Source organism: Uranotaenia lowii, chromosome 3 (assembly GCF_029784155.1).
Source record: "Uranotaenia lowii strain MFRU-FL chromosome 3, ASM2978415v1, whole genome shotgun sequence".
Classification (NCBI taxonomy): domain Eukaryota; kingdom Metazoa; phylum Arthropoda; class Insecta; order Diptera; family Culicidae; genus Uranotaenia; species Uranotaenia lowii.
In genome coordinates this window covers 190,233,056-190,252,902 of record NC_073693.1, presented here as the reverse complement: position 1 = coordinate 190,252,902, position 19,847 = coordinate 190,233,056, and the positions used below count along the sequence as shown (strand labels likewise).

The 19,847-nt window shown below is 37.2% G+C and overlaps 3 long non-coding RNA genes across 3 annotated transcripts; all 3 read right to left on the bottom strand.

The window, feature by feature from the left end:
* Positions 1-1,484: 1,484 nt before the first annotated feature.
* Positions 1,485-2,578, bottom strand: LOC129754815 (uncharacterized). The gene is made up of 3 exons (XR_008739098.1): positions 2,439-2,578; positions 2,113-2,279; positions 1,485-2,050 (listed from the first exon to the last, which is right to left on the bottom strand). It is a non-coding gene; the product is annotated as an uncharacterized LOC129754815 (long non-coding RNA).
* Positions 2,579-13,935: 11,357 nt separating this feature from the next.
* LOC129754826 (uncharacterized) lies at positions 13,936-14,412 on the bottom strand. The gene is made up of 2 exons (XR_008739110.1): positions 14,279-14,412; positions 13,936-14,214 (listed from the first exon to the last, which is right to left on the bottom strand). It is a non-coding gene; the product is annotated as an uncharacterized LOC129754826 (long non-coding RNA).
* A 1,702-nt stretch (positions 14,413-16,114) lies between these two features.
* On the bottom strand, positions 16,115-16,946 carry LOC129754814 (uncharacterized). Its single transcript, XR_008739097.1, has 2 exons — positions 16,551-16,946; positions 16,115-16,441 (listed from the first exon to the last, which is right to left on the bottom strand). It is a non-coding gene; the product is annotated as an uncharacterized LOC129754814 (long non-coding RNA).
* Positions 16,947-19,847: the final 2,901 nt, after the last annotated feature.

Here is a 19,847-nt window from a genome sequence, read left to right as displayed (position 1 = left end):
GCCCATGTTTTGTGTATATCTGTATTATATAGTATATTTGAACGAAAAACTTGATTATTGCAGTATTTTATGGAAAATAACGCTTCATGTTATGAAATTTCATGCGATTGTTTTTCATAATATTTTATCAGAAAATGGCGTTCTATCCCTAACACCTATTCGACTTGCAAAAACTATTTATTCTACCATCTGTCCTGGCTTAAATAAGATTAAATCCAGATTAAAGAAAAACAAATTTTGTTTTTCTTAGATTTCAGTTTTTTTTCTTCAACAACCTTTTAAACTTTTCACTCAAAAACAATTTTCTTTTAAAATTCATTTTTTCATAAAAAAAATATACAAAACACTAGAATTTTATCCACTTTTTATTGTTTTTCGTTTTATCTGACACAATAATTGAACAAAATTTAATCCGGATTAAACCGTCGTATGGTGCTCTTCCGGTTCCGGTTCAGCTGAGCAGCACCTCCGACAGTCATCGGGTGTGTTGCTTGATAAAAAAAAAACATCCTTCGGTAGACAATTATAGCCACAGCAACGCAGCAGCTCTAAGAGCCAAAACGACGGTGTCCGGTCCTCCGGTGCATATATCCCGCAACAGCTACGCAGCACAAGTGGTACAGGTACGGCGGTACAGATGGTTCTCCGTGTATTGCTCAAAAAAACCAACCATCCTCCGATACCGCCTCATCACTCTGGAACTCCGTCTCATTGTGTGAATCGTGATACGGGCGACCAGGCTATAGGCTGCTTCAGGTTTCCGAATATTACCTACAGAAGTATAAAAAAGATTAAATACCAGATACGGATAATCGAAGAATGAAATAAATTTACCTTTTATTGTCGATTGATGAGAAAAATGATTCGTTGCCTCAAAAACATTGTTTACATTTTGATTCTTCTTTTTTGTTTTAGTTTACACTTCGGAAAATTTTGACATTCAAGTGTCGGTTTTATAGCATGGTTTTGAAACTGCTTTATAGCGGCTTTCAAAACCGCTACACTCAGAGGAAATCTTATTATAAATTTCATAAGATACATCTTATGAACCACTTTTTTGCGTCCAAACTAATTTTTCATAAGAGTCTTATGAAATTCTTTCAATTTTCATACGATGTTCTTATAAAAAATAGAAGAAACGGCATTGTGAAAAAATGATGAACACATTCATTCATAGCAGCAGTTTTTTTTCATCATCTAACAGTACGAAGCAACCCGCATAAATAAGGATTGTTACCACACGATTTCCTTAATAGTAAAGCGATGATTTGATGAAGTGTAAAAAAACGTTTAGCAAACGATTATTCAAACCGTGAAATACATTAGTTTAAACGTGAATTCCAAATTCACAGTATTTTAAATATGTCGTTAGGTTATGTAATTGTTAATAACCGTTAAAACATTTGTATGGACGAACCGTTCTACTTGCAGTCCATGTTAGGTTTAAAAACCGATTGCTGAAAGTGTATTTAGATCATCGGATGGTCATCGTTATAGTTTTTTCGAGGAGCTCTCATTATTAAACGCTTACGTCAATGGTTGTGTAACGATTTGACTTTATTTTATTCCAACATTATTCAAACCGTTTTAGGAATCGTTCATGAAAAGAGCACGCACACAAACGCAATATTTTTAATGTATTGGGAGATTTTCGGATAAAAATAGAAATTGTTTTCTAGTTTCAACATTTTATTGAATATCGTTTAATGTTACCAACTAATTTGCCTAATTTTATGCAACGTTGAAAACGCATTCATGCTGCTTCTCTCGCAGGAATTCCAGAATCTTGTTTGCTCCCTCGATGTCTCCCTCTTGGCAGTAGCGCGAAATCAATCGCTGATAGGTTACCCGATTCAGTTCAACGCCCTTGTTCCGTTGGCGAGAAGGAGTGTGTCGTATCCAGTGGTCCCTACAGAGTGCTCATTATCCAAATACACCCGAAGAAGGGCGTTGTAGTGGGAAATGTCCATTGCTACGTTCAAGCTGTTCAATGTTTCCCATTACTCCTGAACCAGAGCTGTACGCACCTCGGGAAGCTCCTCTAGGTTTTCTGCAATGAGAATTTCAAAAATTTCTGCTTAAGTGATTCTTAAGAAACCGCGTTTAACATACCGCAACAACGAATAACCAGTCAAGATTGAGCGCTGGAAGATACGGATTTCCTCCGGAACATCTTCCAGATCTCGGCGTTTCTTCCAGAGCATTTTACATCTTCATCCAGCCGCTTCAAAGATCGGTCGAGTCCCTGACTGAAACTAGCGGCAGATGTAGCATAACCGCTGGAAAGGCAAAATAAAAACAGTGCAATTAAACACTCAGTAGAAAAATGAGCAAAAAAATTAATTACTGATATTATAATCTGTTGCGTAACATGAATTTGTAAATAAAAACGTGCCGCAAAGCGGCACCCACATAAATGGAGAATTTTTCGAACTTACCTCACAGAACATTGCGACTGCTGAATAAAACTTCCTTCCGTCTTCCGGACTGTGTTGAAATCTATGTTCCTCGCGAATCCGGCGAAATAGCGGACAAATTTGGTGGCCCGCAATATCGATGCCATGATTTTGTGGTGATGAAATGATGAAATGAATGATGTATGTATGTATGTATGTATGGATCTGTTTGATTGGCAGAGAGTTTTATACTCTATATCACCACTACTTGTTTATATGTTGATTTTCGTTTTTTCGTAGGGATGCTCCTTTTTTCCATAATTTTCGATCAAACTTTCTGTTTTTCTAAATTTTCATGCGAGCTTTCTCTAGGAAACTGAGGATTTCCTTTAGTTTTGTAACTTCAAAATTTTGAATAACTTCGATCAGATTGGAATATCGATCCCAATCATAGTGATTCCTTATATGATTGAATTGAATGCATTTGAGAAGTGCATGTTCGGTGGTAAAATTCGTGTTGCATAGTTCGCACAATTTTGTGTCTCGAATTTTCATCCCCCCTACCTAAGGGTCCAGCGCCGATTGACCGGCGCATAGGGCTGAGATAAAAGATCTCCACTGCTGGCGATCCGGAGCCAGCGTCTTCACTTGCTGCCAGCCAAGGTTCTCGTCAACTGTGCGGATTTCAGCGGCTAGACTTCGCCGCCACGAGCTTTTGGGCCTGCCTCTTCTTCGATGCCCATCTGGATTCCAGTCAAGCGCCTCTCTGCAAATCTCGTTTTCATCTCTTCGCAGCGTGTGCCCAATCCATCTCCACTTACGTTCCCGAATCTCGATTTCTAGCGCCTTTTGATGACACCGGCGATGAAGTTCAACGTTCGAGATCCAGTTGCCAGGCCACCAAGCGCGGATGATGTTCCGCAGGCAGCGATTTACAAAAACTTGCAGTTTTCGCGTCGTCACCGCATATGTGCACCAAGTTTCACACCCGTACAGCAATACGGATTTGACGTTTGAGTTGAAGATTCGGATCTTAGTTCGTAGAGAGATCTGGCGTGACCGCCAGATGTTTCGGAGACTCGCAAACGCAAATCGGGCTTTTCTGATCCGGGTTTCGATGTCCTTCTTGGTACCACCATCAGGCGTAATCTGGCTACCAAGATACTGGAAGCACTCCACTGTCTCAACCTGTTGTCCAGCTACCACGAAATTGGAACGATTTCCTGTATTGATTTCCATCGACTTGGTCTTTCCGACATTGATTTTGAGACCTGCTGCCTTGGAGCTTTCGGTGAGGTCATCGAGTTTGCTCTGCATGTCTTGTTGTGTTTGGGCGAGCAAAACAATATCGTCTGCCAGGTCAAGGTCGTTCAGTTGCTCCATGGTTGAAGGATTCCACGGCAATCATCGAATTTTCATCACTCCTAAATAATAGGGTGAATAGTCATGGCCACTTAGTAAGCGATTCAAAGTGCGAATTTGAATGTTGCTTAGTTCGATATCCCAATACCAGGGTTTGGTAGAGAAATTTGATTGTAGTTCATAAAATTTGATTCCTTTACTTTCATTATGCACCATGTTCCTGTACCATAAATTCGTGGATTCGAGTGATTCTGATTTGTATCTCATGTATGCATCATCAAGTCTCAGTTTGTTCTCGAGTAATATTGGTCCGTCTAATCCTTGTTTTGCTAGAACGTCTGCATGTTCATTTCCCTCTATTCCGACATGTGAGGGTATCCATTGGATTTTTACATTTTTTGTTGTAGCTAGTGAGCATATGTCGTGCGTGACTTGATCAAATTTTTTGTTTATAATGTCCCTTTTTAAAATTTTGCAGGCTGACTGGGAATCGGTGAAAATTACAACTCCAGTTCCTTCTTCGTTGTGTATTTGTTCTAAAGCTACTCTTATAGCTAAAAGTTCTGCAGTTGCAATGTTAACATTATTTACTAAGGAAATGCTTATCTTTGTATCGGAAGAAGCGTCATAAATTCCAATGCCACATTTGTTCGTACTTTTAGAAGCATCAGTGTACCATTGGTCACGGTGACTATAATGGTTGTTTATCATTTCTTGGGCCAGTTTTTTCATAACAATTGGAGATGTTTCATTCTTTTTCATTCTTGAGCCTATCATTTGATCTTCTATCTCGACTCTTATTTCTATTTCTGGTTTTGTTTCTGTGTATATCGTTTGAAATTCTTGTATGTTTTTAATGTAAATTCTTTCTAGAAAAGTGTACTTTGCTTCACTTTGAACGTTGTCCAAATCTAAAGAGTGTAGTTGTTGTGCAATTAGATCGTTATGATGGATATGCAAGGCAATACGTTTTTTTGCTAAATAAGTGCGTTTGAATGTCAGCGGTTCTTCTCCAGCTATTGCTGCTAATGTGTTAATTGGTGTAGTTTTAGTACATCCTGTAGCAATTCTCAGACATTGTCTATTCGTTACTTCTAACATGTCACAATATTTCTTAGCTGTTCCTCCATAGATTACTGCGCCGTAATTCAAATAATTCCCGTACAAAGCTCTATGGTACAGCATCATCACTCTTGGTGTGCCACCATATCTTATACCACTGATTATTTTTAGCATGTTTTGTCTGTCCAGCACATTTTGTTTCAGCATTTTAACATGTATACCGTATCTGAGTGCCTGATCAAGTGTTATACCTAAATATTTGTAGCTCCTCACTGTTTCTAGGGTTTCTCCTCCCATTCTTAAGTGGAGTTGTTTATCACTTTCTTTAAATAGCATTGCCTTTGTTTTTGAGCTATTAAGACGTAATCCTAACTCCGTAGCTTTTGCCATAAATCGGTTTATTTCAGATTGCATCTTGTTAATGGCCTTTTCTAAAGATTTTGCTTTGACAATTTTTAAAAAATCATCTGCAAACTGTAAAGTTGTTATATCTGGGTCGAGGTTTGTATTATGCAAAGAAGCTGTGTAAATATTGAATAAAACAGGTGACATAACATCGCCCTGTGGTACTCCAGTACAAATAGTTTGGCTGACAATTCCTTGATCGGTGTGAATGAGGGTTTTCCGGTTGTTTAAAAAGTTGTAGATCCATGTGCATGTATCTTCGTTGAAACCATTTTGTATCATGATATTGTATAATTTATCAATGTCGACTGTGTTAAAAGCATTTGAAAAATCAAAGAAGACACCAATTGTGGTATAGTTGGCTCTTCGTGCTGCTTTGATTAGGTTTGTTGCATACGTAATACAATGCTCAGTAGACATACCTTTGCGAAAACCAAAAGATAAATCTGGGATGACATTGTTCTTTTCACACGTTTGTTGGATGTCTACTAATACTGCTGCATTTAATATTTTTACAACGGTTGGTAAAAGCGCTATAGGTCGGCTGGAACTTATTTCATTCGGTGGTTTGTTGGGCTTTAATATAGGGATAATTTTTATTTCCTTTAGGTGATCGTCTAGAGTTGCTTTTTGCCACATTCCGTTTAGCAATTCTATTATTTTTGTAACTGATTGTAGATCTAAATTTTTTAATGCATTATAGTTTATATAGTCTGTACCTGGTGATGATGTTGGGGATTTGTTTCTTATGAAGTTTTTCCAATGTCGATAGGTTAATATGGATGTTCTTGTATTGTTTGCTGGCGAGAGAGGTTCTCTGTAATTTGATGGGCCAAAGTTGCTGGTGAGAAACTGTGAAGCCATATCCTTGCTGGTGTTTATAGAATTGTTTTTAGGGTTGGTAACAGGGAGGAATTTTAATCGTCTAACGAGTTTCCAATTTTCATGTGAATTTCTAGGATCAATGGAGCTGGAGAGTTCTATCATTTTGTTTTTAATGTGTTCAAGTTTGGATTTCAAGAAAATAGCAGAAGATCTTTTCCAAAAAACTAGGTTTTCACTACTACAGCATTGATTGTAACTACGTAGTGCGTTTTGTTTTTGTTCATAGAGCTGTGACAACTCCGAGCTCCAGTAATATTTTGGTGTATGTTTGCTTATTTTTTTGTGTTTTTTAGTTATATTTTGGGAAAGTTTAGACAGATCTTTCAAGTCTTCGAATTCCCAGTGCTCAACCTGTGCCATTTCCTCCGATATTTTTTGTTTATCGTAGTAGTATTTTTGTTTACGGTTTATCCTTAAATCCAGACAGATCTCAATAAATAGGTGTCCACTTCCTCCGAAATTTTTATCAACAACTTTCCATTGAACCACATTAAATAAATTAAGAGAACACAATGTTAAATCTATAGCACTAGATCTTTGATTGGAAACTGGAGGAATGTAAGTTACAGCTCCATTGTTCAATAGTAATAAATTAGCTCCTATTATGGCATCATGTACAATTGTCCCTTTACCGTTTGACTCTTGGCATCCCCATATTACATTATGACTGTTAAAGTCACCTCCTACTACTACTTTACCGAATCTAGCTGTTTCGTTAAAGAGTGTTGTTATGGCTGTTTCTAAATTATCGTTTGATATTCTTGGGTTCACATAGACGACTACTAGAGCCAGATCTAATTTAGGTATGAATATTCCGAGTGTTTCAAAATCGTCTGTTGTTTGTAATTGAATGTTGTCAAATTTAAATTCCTCCTTCAAGAATATTGCTACTCCTCCATACCCGTCAGCACGGGGTGCCAGATGTCGATGGTAGCCTTGAATATTCCATCGTAAAGTAGAAATCTGTTCTGGTTTGACCCAGATTTCCGAAAGCAATGCTGCATCATAATTTTGGGTATACAGTTCGTGTGTCAGTTCGTTTTTGTTTCGATATAAACTTTGAATATTTGCCTGTAACACCTTGAAATCGCCGGTGAAAATTATTTATCTACTGCAGATCCTAGCATTTTATTTAATTCACCCAAGATGCAAGCTGATATTTCTCCTCCTTTTGTGCCATGTGGTTTCATAATAGTTTCTAATTTCATGCTAATTGTTGAAATTATTTGTTTCAGTTCTTCTTGTGATTGTTTTTTAATTGTTTCCTCAATTTCCTTTTTAAACCTCTCTAGCTCTCCTGTTTTATACTTATTGAACATCCCTATGCCTCTTGTTTCCTCTTTTTCTTCTTCCATTTTACGTTTTTTGGCGAATTCATTTTGATTTAATCCCAAAATACTGGCCACTCCTGGTACACTATCTGTTTCTACATTAAGTTTGTTTGGTTCTTTATTTTCTTTTTTAGATCTATTTCTCTTGTCGTTTGAACTCCACTCACTGCGCTTTGGTTGGAGTTGTTGTGGAAAATTACGCCCGCTAGCTGCAACTCTGGAGTATGATTCTGCAATTGTTGGAAAATCCTCTGTAGTCCTCAAAACGTCAAACATATTTTCAGTTGGAACCTCGTAGTACTGCCTTGCCTCCTGATAAGTCATGCATTTCTTGGCCATTATTGCTTGTAAGTCGTTTTCTTTCTTCCATCTAGGACACACTCTGTCAGTCGTCTTATGATTAGAATTTGGACAGTACAAACATTTTAAAACGTTACAAGAATTTTCTGTCGAGTGTTCTACAGCACATGACATACATTTTTCAATCAACGCTTTACAATTTTTGGACAAGTGGTTATAACGAAGACATTTAAAACAGATTATCGGTTTTCTAATGTACGGTTGGACTTTGTGTATCACAGAATATATACTGATGTCATTTGGCAAAGTATTAGTACGGAAAACTACACCCATTTTATATGTGGGTTCCTTTTTCTTGTCTTTATAGCGATGCATTCGAAAAACGGAATCTATTTCTGCTTTGGCCTTGATAAAGTGTTTAACTTCTTCGTCTTTCATTTCAAGTGGTATACCAGAAATAACTCCTGTCACCGTGACGAATTGTTTTGGAATATAAGATTTGAATCCCTGTAGATTTAGATTCTGGCAATTTGCCAATCTGTTGGCATCTTTAATATTTCCTACGTACACTGTTACTTTATTTCTAGCTGTCTTCCTGATATCATCGATACATTTGTCAAAACCATTTTGGTGTAGCATTATTCCTATTTGTAATCTGTTAACAACTTTTCGTTTTTCTACATCTGTGTTCTCTACTATTACGCGATACGGACGGCAATCCCCATTTTGGTAATTGTAGTTTTTAAATATTTTTCTACTTGCTGCGTCGACGTGATCCTTTCCTCTGCTGGTTGTTTCCATGTCTTCTTCCATCCTTTCTTGTCCTGGATTTAGTATCGGTTGATTGAGGTTAAGTACTGATGCTGCTCCGTCTGGAGCAGCATCCTCGCCACTCATCTTAGTACGGTCACTTATTTATCACAGAAGGTATACTTGTGAATTTATCGCTAAAATTATCACAGTTCTTCTTAATAATAATGACAATACAACAGTTTAAAATAGCCAAAAATCCAAATTGAAAAAACGAGCATCCACACTCTTTCAATGTAAACATTCGGTCGAAATGAATGATGAAACGAGAAGACCACACCGATTTTTTCTTGCTTTACGTTTGACAACCAAAACAAAGTCTACATCAGTGGTGCCAGGTTCAATGTTTTATCTATATTTGTATAGATATTGAGATGTAAAATTCAAAGGTAAATATTTTATATGATCAGAATGATTATGGGTAGTAATTTAAGAATGGAATGGGATCACAAATTAACTAAAATTGTAATTCAGTCCAGATGGATTCGCAAAGAATCACTCGTAATAACCGTGCATAATTTCACTTAAAGCTTTTTTAAACGCATCGCGGAGAGCGTGGGCTAAACCTCGTTTAGTATGATGTTTATGCATGCCTCCAAGATAAATTATTGTCTTCGAAACTTTATAGAATCGTATCAGAATATAAAAAAATATAAGAGATATTCTCATAACTACTCACTGATGTTTTGTAAAACTACCTGGCATCTCTGACCGGCGTTCCGCTCATTTTTGAAGTTTAAGTTTGAACGGTAAGGTTAACGGTTCGAGATAATTTTTACGATTACAGGAAAATTGAAGGAAATGGTTCATACCATTCTATCACCTTTACAGATACCATCACTTTTTCACATAAAGGTTCATGTTTCGTTTTTATCGTTCAAATTTTTGGTCGAAGTAAAGTTTAATAGCACAGCTACGTTTACACTAAAAATCACTTTTTCTGAAGCTGTAGATGAATCGTATATACTGTTTGAGATATAGTTTTTTAGTATGCGGGAATCGCCAGTTCATAGTTATTATAGTTTTCCTTCAATGTTAAATGTTATTGTTATCTCCGGAATGGTAAGTTCGATTTGATGTTTTTGGTGTGAACGTTGAATATATTAGTAAACTAAAATACATTATTTGTTTACTTTTCAGCAAGCCGATCGGCAAAAAACGAAAGGTCGAAGATTAAGATGCGGCAAAAAAAATCTTTGATGGAGCCGTCTGTTGATTCGCTGCTGATGGTGACCTTTAATTATTTAATTTTAAACAAATTTGGCAATCAATAAAGTGAATGTTTTCAGCATGAAATATCGAGAATTTTTCTTATTAGAAAGTGATTTACTGTTTCCATAAGCATCTCTTATGAAAAGCAACAACCTCTCATTGAAGTAGGCGTTCATCTTCAGAATTCATTCGCGTCATAAGACAATCTTATGAATTTCATTAATTTTTCTTATGGCGCCACTTCATAAGAGAATCTTATGGCATACATAATAGTATTTTTCTGAGTGTATATACACTGAGGATAAAATATTCATTAAAATCGATTAAAGTTTTCTAAAAGGGTTTTATAAGGGCATCCGCAGCAATCGCGAGCAAAGTGAAAATGCTCATGAGTTTAATCACTTTTATACCGCACCGGGGGGTAGTATGAAGGTGAGCAAAATAGGGCCCTTGCCGTCGGGACCGATAAAATCACCAAATTTGCTCACAAGAAAGGGGCGAGAGCAAACATGCACTGAAAAATTTCTGCCGTTTATGCTGAGTTAAACAAACGACGTTCAGCGTGTAGAGTTTGTTTACATTTCATTATGCGCAGAGAAATTTGCGAGTCGTTCCGAGTTTTTTTTCCAAACAGGAGGAATAAGTGGTGTACTTTCTTTTGAGCTTTTCCACGCAACATAATCAACGCTAATCGGCTGCTGCAGAAGAAGAGCAGGAGAAATAATTAGAACCTGGTGCTGGTGGTGAACGGCTTTTCAATGACGGATCTGTTCGGTGCCGACTATCCGGTTAGTGGTCATCATTGCAGATTTCCCCGGACCCAACCAACCGCAGCAGCGGAAGCTGTTGGAACATGTCTCAAAAGCTGTGGTCTCCAGTCAGCCAGAGACGACGACGGCTCGAATGCTACTGCGAAAGAAATTCCTTATTATGTGAGACACTAACGAGTCGATGGAGGGCAAGGCTGTTGAGGTAATTATTATGATTTTTAATATTAAACAAAAAAATCATGAAAGGCATCAGCCTAATTAGCGTGCTTTAGTATAAGAATTCGTTTCAAACTACCTAAGGCAAGTTTTTTTTTAATTTTCAAAATATGCAGGTCGATTTGCTGCCCGGATCCAGGCCGCATGAATGCAGATATCGATTCAGCAAGACTGCCACTATCTTCGGCATCACACGTCACATGCAGAGGCTTGGTGAAATGATCCAGCATTCCCCCTGAAAATCTATCGGATGATCAGACCACCAAAGCGAAAATGCAATCTTCTGCCGTTAAAACAAAACCGGCGAGCATTAATTCATGGACTGTATAGCATTTCTTCGCAACTGCATGTTCCGGCAAATTTCTAAATTTTAAAATGTTTTATAATTACACTTTATTGATGTGGATATTAAATAAAACAAACCATAACATTCGTGGTTTCCGAAATTTAATACATATAAGATGTAAAACATTGCTGTTTATTATTGTTGGAACGATGAAAATTTAATAACAAAAAAGTGAATTTCATTGTCTTCTTGATAAAAACTGGTATCTCCAACGATCATAAATTCCATTGAGGCATTGGCGCAACACGGTCCTCAGTCTCGCTGCAACAGGGTGGGCGGTTCTGACTCTCTGGAGCCGGAACTTGGGACCAGCAGCGGAAGACCTTCTGCATGATAGTGGAACCAGCGGAACTCCGCAGCAGCTGGCATATTTCGCGCAGGTTCCGCTAACTTTCAAATGATTCCAGCTGCTGCTGCCCGGAAGCTCCTGCTGCTCCCGCCTTTGGATCCGGTTGCTGGTCGATAGATACTGCTTGAACCTGCTGCGGAAAGCAGCTAACCATTCGAATCACCGCCAAAAACAATCTTACGACTCAGAGTATACTCGGTCCGAAATAATTTTATCAAGATTTTTTGTAACTCTTATTTTTCAGTGCAATGCTAAATGCATACTTTGAATGCTACCGCCCGGTGCGCGAAAGAGTGTGTATACCAAAACCGGTCCTCTGAAATGAGCAAAGTCGGGCCTCGTATACTCACTTATTGGTGCGTTTGCTCTAATCGTTGTGTAGATAGCCTGCAGATAGTTTTTTAATGGTCTTGTTGAAATGCGCTTCACAGCTATCAAGACTTTTGCAATTTCGTTATAAAACTTTGGCATTTTGCTATAAAACCATCAGGAGTTTAAAATGTTGCTTGGGAAAGTTTTAAGTATTGTTGTGTACGACGCGGCCTTTTTAACTACACTCAGGCAAATTTCTATTATTATTTTCATAAGATGCTTCTTATGAACCGCTTTTTAGAGTGTAAAATTATGTTTCATAAGAGTCTTATGAAATTCTTTTAAATTTCATACGAAGTTGTTATGAAAAATAGAAGAAACCGCATTGTGAAAAAAATAATGAACACATTCAACACAGTCATACTTTATCGTCGTCAGAAGCACTCATCAGTTTAAAATTTACTACTTTCCTTCAACACTCCAATGTGATTTTGATCTTCCAAAATGGTAAGTTTTAGTTGAAATTTATTTTTTGTTGAAAATATTTGTCTTAATAGGTACATTTCATGTTTATTTACTTTTCAGATTGGTTAGTATGGCAAAAGGCGAAGTCAAAGGTCCGAGGCGCAATAAAACTTTTGATAGAACCAGATGTTGAAAGGCAGCTGATTATCACGATGATCCCGCATAAATCAGTATTATACAGAGACTATTCCCATTATCTTCTTCCCAAGACGCCCAAAAGATTACTTCTATAGTTTTGGATTATTAATGTAAGATAAGGCTTATCATTTTTTCATGAAATGGAATCGTTTGGACGCACTTTACGATACAGGGAACGGGTCGTTAAGTAGAGTAACCATTCAATTTTTTTACTTTTTTCTACTCGCTCTGAGCGAGTTGTATCATACGTGGAATCTTCACTTAATGATTTTCTTATAAAATAAAAACGATACAACAAATCGTGTACTTTTGATACAATTATTAGAAAAATAAAATTATTGAAATGAAAATCACCCGCATAAATCAGTATTATACAGTGACTATTCCCATTATCTTCTTCCCAAGACACCCAAAAGATTACTTCTATAGTTTTGGATTATTAATGTAAGATAAGGTTCATCATTTTTTCATGAGATGGTATCGTTTGGACGCACTTTACGATACAGGGAACGGGTCGTTAAGTAGAGTAACCATTCCTTTTTTTTGCCTTTTTTACTCGTTCTAAAACGGGTCGATCATACGTGTTATCTTTATCTAATGATCCAATCATAAAATGATGACGATACCGCATATCGTCAAATTAAAATTATAATATTCAAAATCATACTGGGGTTTTGGTTATTTTATTTTATTGAAGTAAAAATTTCGGATTAAAAAAAACATTATTTTACACATTATTTTTTATTTGAAACATTTTGTCGCGCAATATTGTAATTGTAATGTGTAATTTTGCTATTTTCAAAAGAACTTTTCAATAGCACTTTCACAAAATAATCATCCGCACGTTCGTCGGTGGTTCCATCTCGAAGCTTCCGGCGAAACACAATTTTAAAACACTGAGTTTGGCCACGGCCGTGCGATCCAACTTTTGTTTGACGCTATGGCTGTTCCGCGGCTTATCGGACGATGAAACGCCAAATCTCGCAGGTTTCCATCTTTCCCGGTGTCTTTCCGCGGCTTCCAATTGCCTAAGAGTCCCTGAAAGATCAATGTTTTGGAAGAAGCATTAATTTTGCCCGTAAGTAATTAATGAATATTTAAGGTTACTCACCATTTCCGGCAAAGCTGGCATCGTTGCCTATTGATCCGACCTTCTCCATTTCCAGCTTCACGAGATCGACCCGAATTCAGCCAGGAGATTTTTTCACGAATTCAACCACGTGTGTTGACGTGACAGTAGAAAACTCGGGGCGTGTTGCAAAAAACCTCAATTTGTTTTAAGGACCGTTAATTGTATCTTCCAGGAATAGTTTTTTATCATTCCAGCGTGTAGCTAAATTTATCAATTCGGTATTTAGAAGATTTTTCGAATCTTCCAGAAATAGTATTTTTTTTCCATTTTAGCAGAGACACATTAAACCAAGACGCGATATGCGTGTTACTATTAGTGTTATCAGAAGAGAATAATACGGATGATTCAGCATATGGTATTTACGTATGCGGGCAGTTATAAAAATGATTTTATAGCATTTTATTCACAAGACGTACATTTTTTTTTAAATACAAAATAAAAACACTGTTCACACTAAATAGTTTCACCGTGCTGCTGTTCCCGATGCTATCCTTGTTAGAATTGTTGTTGACTACCGAGCCTCGTACCGTTGGAACCGGTGCTGATGCCTGACCGGCTCAACATAATAATGTTTCCGTTATGTTGAGGTCAGGGATCTTCAAGTCAATTATGACCCAATTCTGACGTCTGCTTTTTCATCTGGAGACATCCGGCCAGCTGCGACTGAAAAAAATAATTTTCAATTAGGAAAACTGAAAATTACCAATAAATAAATCAGGGTACTTACCCTCGCATAACCGGAACTGGCGACGTCACCAACCGATCCATCGCACCATTGGAACCGGTGCAGTTGCGTTCCGAATTATGAAAAGTGTAGTTTTTACGTTCCGCGGTGAGATCGAATTTCATTTTCTGCTCAAATTCAACCACGTGTGATGTGACAGCAGAAAATTTTGGGGTGCGTTGCTAAAATAATCGGATTCTTTTCATGATTATCAACTGTATCTTTCAGGAATAATTTTCTATCTTATCGTCGCGTTGCCAAATTACTCAATTAGTTTCTTGTAAGATTATCTTATCTTACAGAAATGGTTTTTTGGCATTTCTAGCAAAGACACATTAGCAACGACCCAAACGAAATCGTGACTATTAATGTAATCAGAACCGAATAATTCGAAAGATACATAGTATGGTTTTTAGCTATGCGGGATGTTATTTCATACGAACAAGGCAGAAAATAAATTTAAATGAAAAAAAACTTGATTTATTTTAATTTTATGCGACACATCCTTTTCCCATAATAATATCTTATGAAACGCAACAACCCCTCATTGGCACCAGTGTTCATCCCTCGAGTTCATTCGATCATAAGACAATCTTATGAATTTCATTATTTTTTCTTATGGCGCCACTTTATAAGAGAATCTTATGGCATACATAATAGGATTTTTCTGAGTGTACGTATCACAACAGTTTGCCAACTAAATAGAGTCCTACGAAAACCTACTAAATTGACCGATCCCCTCCGATTACGTCGATCAACTTATTGTGCTACCAAATCATGCGTAATTGTGTGAGCCTACTCATCAGCCGATTTAGTATGGCACCTATTTCATATTCAAGCGTAGCCCGATTAATCGGCATACTAAATAGGGTCATTGATTTAGTAGGGTGATTCGTAGCCAGACTAAATCGGCACCCAACTAAATATGTGAACGGCGAAATTTTTCAACTGTCAAATTTCCTATCGGGTAATTAAACAATAATTTCCTTCGCAGAAAGACAACGAAAAGGTGCCGGCGCAGGCCGTGCTGCGCGAACACAAATTTAGCCGGAAACTGCCTTCGTAACGAAGTAAGTAGCGCTGTTATGTAAATTATAGGTTAGGTACTAATGGTGTGGTTTTTGTAGGGCTGTTTTACCGGATACCAGCTGCCGGCCAAGGGCCAGACTGTGACAAAGGCAAAACAGCCTGCCTCCGATTGCCGAGCGGTAATTCTCCGTCTTTTGTCCGGCTGGAGATAATTACTTACCAAGTTTGGTACAGCTGAAGGATCCCTAAAGATCCAGCCGACAGTGCCGTTCTGTAGTGTGGGCTACCAGAGAGCCAATATAGCGTAGCATTTCGCGCCCGAATACGAAAATATTGTAACATAACTGTTCATGTAGTAGTTATAAAACGATAAGAAACAGCGTAAAAAAACGTTTAGAAAATGATATCTGAAACCATAAAAAACATTGCACTTATCTTGAATTCCAAAACGACGGTCTGTTGAATATGGCGTTAAGTTATGTTACTGTTTAAAACTATTAAAACCTCTATATGGAGACACTCTTCTAGGAACAGTTAGGGTATGGTTTATAAAACGCTTATGAACAACGTTTTCAGGTTGTTAAACTGTTTCTGGAATAAATATGTGCATACATTTTTCGACGATTTATCAAACCGTTCATCGGACGTTTTGAAAACTGTTCTAGTAATCGAAATGAAGATTATACGAACCGTTTGTACTAGGATTACTGTATATTTGATGGTTCATTCATTACTGTTAAGGGACCTTTATGGAAGTAATTCATAAAACACTACCACAGACAGTCATCATGAGGCTTATCAATACTCTGGTTCACGTCTTTATGTCATCGAAAATTTCATTTTATTGCTTTTCTATTAATTGATTTTTCACATAATCGTTTTTTTTTAATTCAGACCGCTATCTCTGCTCTGCAGAAATCCCAGGCGAGCGATCGAGCTGACGGACGTTTTATCGTAACCAGAAAACCACCTAATTATACCGGGGTTCTGTTAACACCAATGGCTGTCGTACTTCCTACCGGACATCCTGCACCTATTCGCAATATTAACTGGATGAGATTATGATATTAATTTCCGCTCACTTTCTGCTGTACGAAAACCGCTATGCTGCACATTTTTATAGGTGAACTTCAGGCGCTGAAAAAGAAATAAAGTTAAATGATTACTTATCAGTACCTACTTGAATTCATTTAAAAAACTAGTCCAATGAAGTATCAAGTGGAATAAAACACAAATTTTCACCTACCTGAAAAACACAATGTCCAGATCCAAGGAATCCAATGGGGTAGAAATTTCAACACCCGGTGCGGTAGCAGCAAATGAATCAGCCCCGCTCGATCCGGAACGGCGTCTCTAGCCATACCACTGGGGTTCCGTAACAGAATCCGGCGAATACACTCGAAGAAAAACATCTTTTACCCCGGAGAACGTAAAAAGACGCGGCGAACTTTGCAAATTTTCGGCAAGCAACAAACAACGGTCAAAAACGACCAGGGATGCCAGGTGCACTGAACTTAAAAAAATTAGAAAATTTTCAACGTTCAATTTAGTAAATCAAATTAATTAAATGTTGCGTATATATTAAAATAAATTTATTCATTCATAAACAAAAACATTTACGCAAAATCGATGATTTTATCGCCTGTTTGCATGCTTGCTAGCCTACATTTAAAATAACCATAATTCTCACAAACATCTTTAAAAAACGATTGCTGGCAAAAACAGTAACAAAAACAACAAACTACAAGCTCTATTCCTAAGAGGTTTACTGGTGTTGGGAAAAAGTGGCAAAAATTTTGTCACTTTTAGCACATTTTGAAAATTTTGCCATGAAAAACATTGTCAAAATCTGTGGCCTTCAAGTTTTTTAACAACACGTGTTGAAGTTTCGCATGCTGTGATGTAAAAATAGCAATATTTCTATCACATACGGCTGAAAAAGAAACAGTGCTGTTAAAAAATACAACGCCCAAAGATCTTGAAAATATTTTTGCATGGTAAAATTTTCAAAATGTCAAAATTTCTACCACTTTTTCCCAACACCAGTGAACTTGCTCTAACAGAAGTGGTAATAGCCTAAAATTTGTAACAAGTGCAGCAGTTGGAATGTTTGCTGCCAATATGATTCCTTTTGATTCGACTATTTTTTCAAAAGATGAGGCATGCTCAGTTTAGTAAAAATTATTGTTAATCTGTCCAATGCAAAACTCTCTCAAAGACTTTAAAAACTGATGAAACAAAATTTGATAACTGAACGGTGATTAAATCAGACCAACTTTTTTCTTTGTACAATGCAACTGCTTTTATTTTTTCCACGTATGAAAAAATCAATAATTGATTCGATAAATAAATTTAAAGATATTTTCATGAATCCGGGCTGAGTTTTCTTTTTTCAAACTATCTGGCATCTCTGACCCGCATTTCGGTAATTTTTGACGTGAGTTTGACACATGACATGAACGCTAAGCGTTATGGTTCGAGAACAGTTTAACGATTATTGATCAAATTGAAGTAAATCGTTAAACAATTCATTCACCTTTCCAGATATCATCACTATTCACATGAACTTTCGTTTTATATTCTTATCGTTTTCGAAGTAAAGTTTTAGATAATAGCTACGTTTACGGAGACAATTAGTGGTATGAATAAGGTTTAGCAATTGCTTCGGTAGCTTTTACTTTGCTCGAAATCAAGCAAAGCAAAAGCCCAAAGCATTTGCTTAGTTTGGTATGAATAAACGTTTGCTTAGCAGATGTGTACTAAAGTCTTAGAACATAGCTTTTGCTTCGAAAAAAAGAGCTATCCAACCAGCAGAATCTGAAATTTTCTAAAGTAAAATGAAAGAAGACGATCAGAAAATTGAAAAGTGCGGCTAAAATAGCCATGAAATCGACGGTGCGGGTGGTGGGTGTAAGAACGATCGGAAAAATTTAAGTCAATACATGCTCGTATGTTGATATTTAAAGAAAGTTGAATATTGTCAAACAAAAAATAGCCTAGCTTTTAAACATTTATCATAAGCTCTCCCACACGTTTTCGGATCGGGATAATCCGATATATAAAAAAAATAGGCAATAGGCGCGCATCTTAACTTAGATGTTTTTTTTTTTAAATCTTTTAATTATAAAAAAATCATATAAATTTGGGAGATCTGAATTATGTTTTAAATTATTACAACTTTATTCCAACTTCAAGCCGATTGGGACTTCTTCCACTGTAGCCGGATTTTTATAATTTGAAATATTTACTAATTGATTTGTTTTGTTTCATCTTAGACGAATCATTTCATACAACGACAGGAATATGAAAAAAGTTGGGTTATCACTTCGACTGTTCTTTATCTATGTTGAAAATGCCTTTTTAAATTGTATTGAAGTGTAATATTGCTAATTTTATAAATTCATGACGTTGTTGAAGAATTTGTTTATTGGAAAAGTCTGCTACCAAGCATGCTTAGAAAATAAAGTAATTGCTAGGAGATTTCTCGAGCGATTGCTTCAGATTTGGGCTTTATTCATACCGAACTAGCTTGTTCTAAAAGTAAAAGCTCCTGACTGAGAAAACAGCTGTCAGAAAAAACTTTATTCATATCAACCGAAGCAATTGCTTTCTGCGACTGCTCGAATGCTCGATTTAGTTTAGCAAAAGCAATTGCTAGGGGTTTTTCATACCACCTAATAACCTTTTCTGGGAACGTGGAAGTATCGTATTGACTATTTGTAATATAGTTTTTTAGTATGCGGGCGCGCCTAGGAGAAATCCCGGCGGCGCGACTTATCGTTGTATTTAGTTTCGGCCACAAGCGCTGTGCGGGCATTATCGAGCGGAAGAAGGGTGGCGGAACAGACGCGCGCCAAGGATCATTCCCGGCGGCGCGGTTTATCACTGTTTCCGGCCACGAGAGCCGAATTGCGGCTGTAGGCGATTTCGTTATTGTGTTGCTGTTAGTTTTCTAAGGGACGAGCCGAAGAAGTTGAGCTCCACCAACCCGTGCCCAGGATCATTCCCGGCGGCGCGACTGATCGTGTTTTCCTCGGCCACAAGAGCCGTGCCGACATTGGCCGAACAAACACGCGCTCAGGATTGTAGAGAATAATAAGAACTAAGCAAAAAAAACTATAGCATAACAGTTAATTTGTTATCTAAAACAAGTTGAACCAGTTTAGCACTGCTTGAAAAATGCCAGATGGGCAAATTAAATTCTACGTGAGTTGGGGAGAGATGATCCGTTCGAAGAGAGACCGTGGTCATTCAATTGAGCAAATTTGACGATAACGGTAGTGAAAAAACGACGGTGAAGTTAAGTGAAAAAAATTGGTTCGGTGGAAAAAGGTAGAAAGTGAAAATATGGGGGAGTACCACAATGGCGCAGTCGATAGGTGAGTAAATCAAATATTGGTTCAAATGCATCTATTTAAATCAAATGAAAGTGACAAAGAAAAGCGAATCGATTGAAAGAACAAAATGGCGACGCGCGGCTAGAAGACAAGCATAGTCTTTTTAGTTTCAAAAGAAAACGACAACGCCACGTACTTTCAATAAG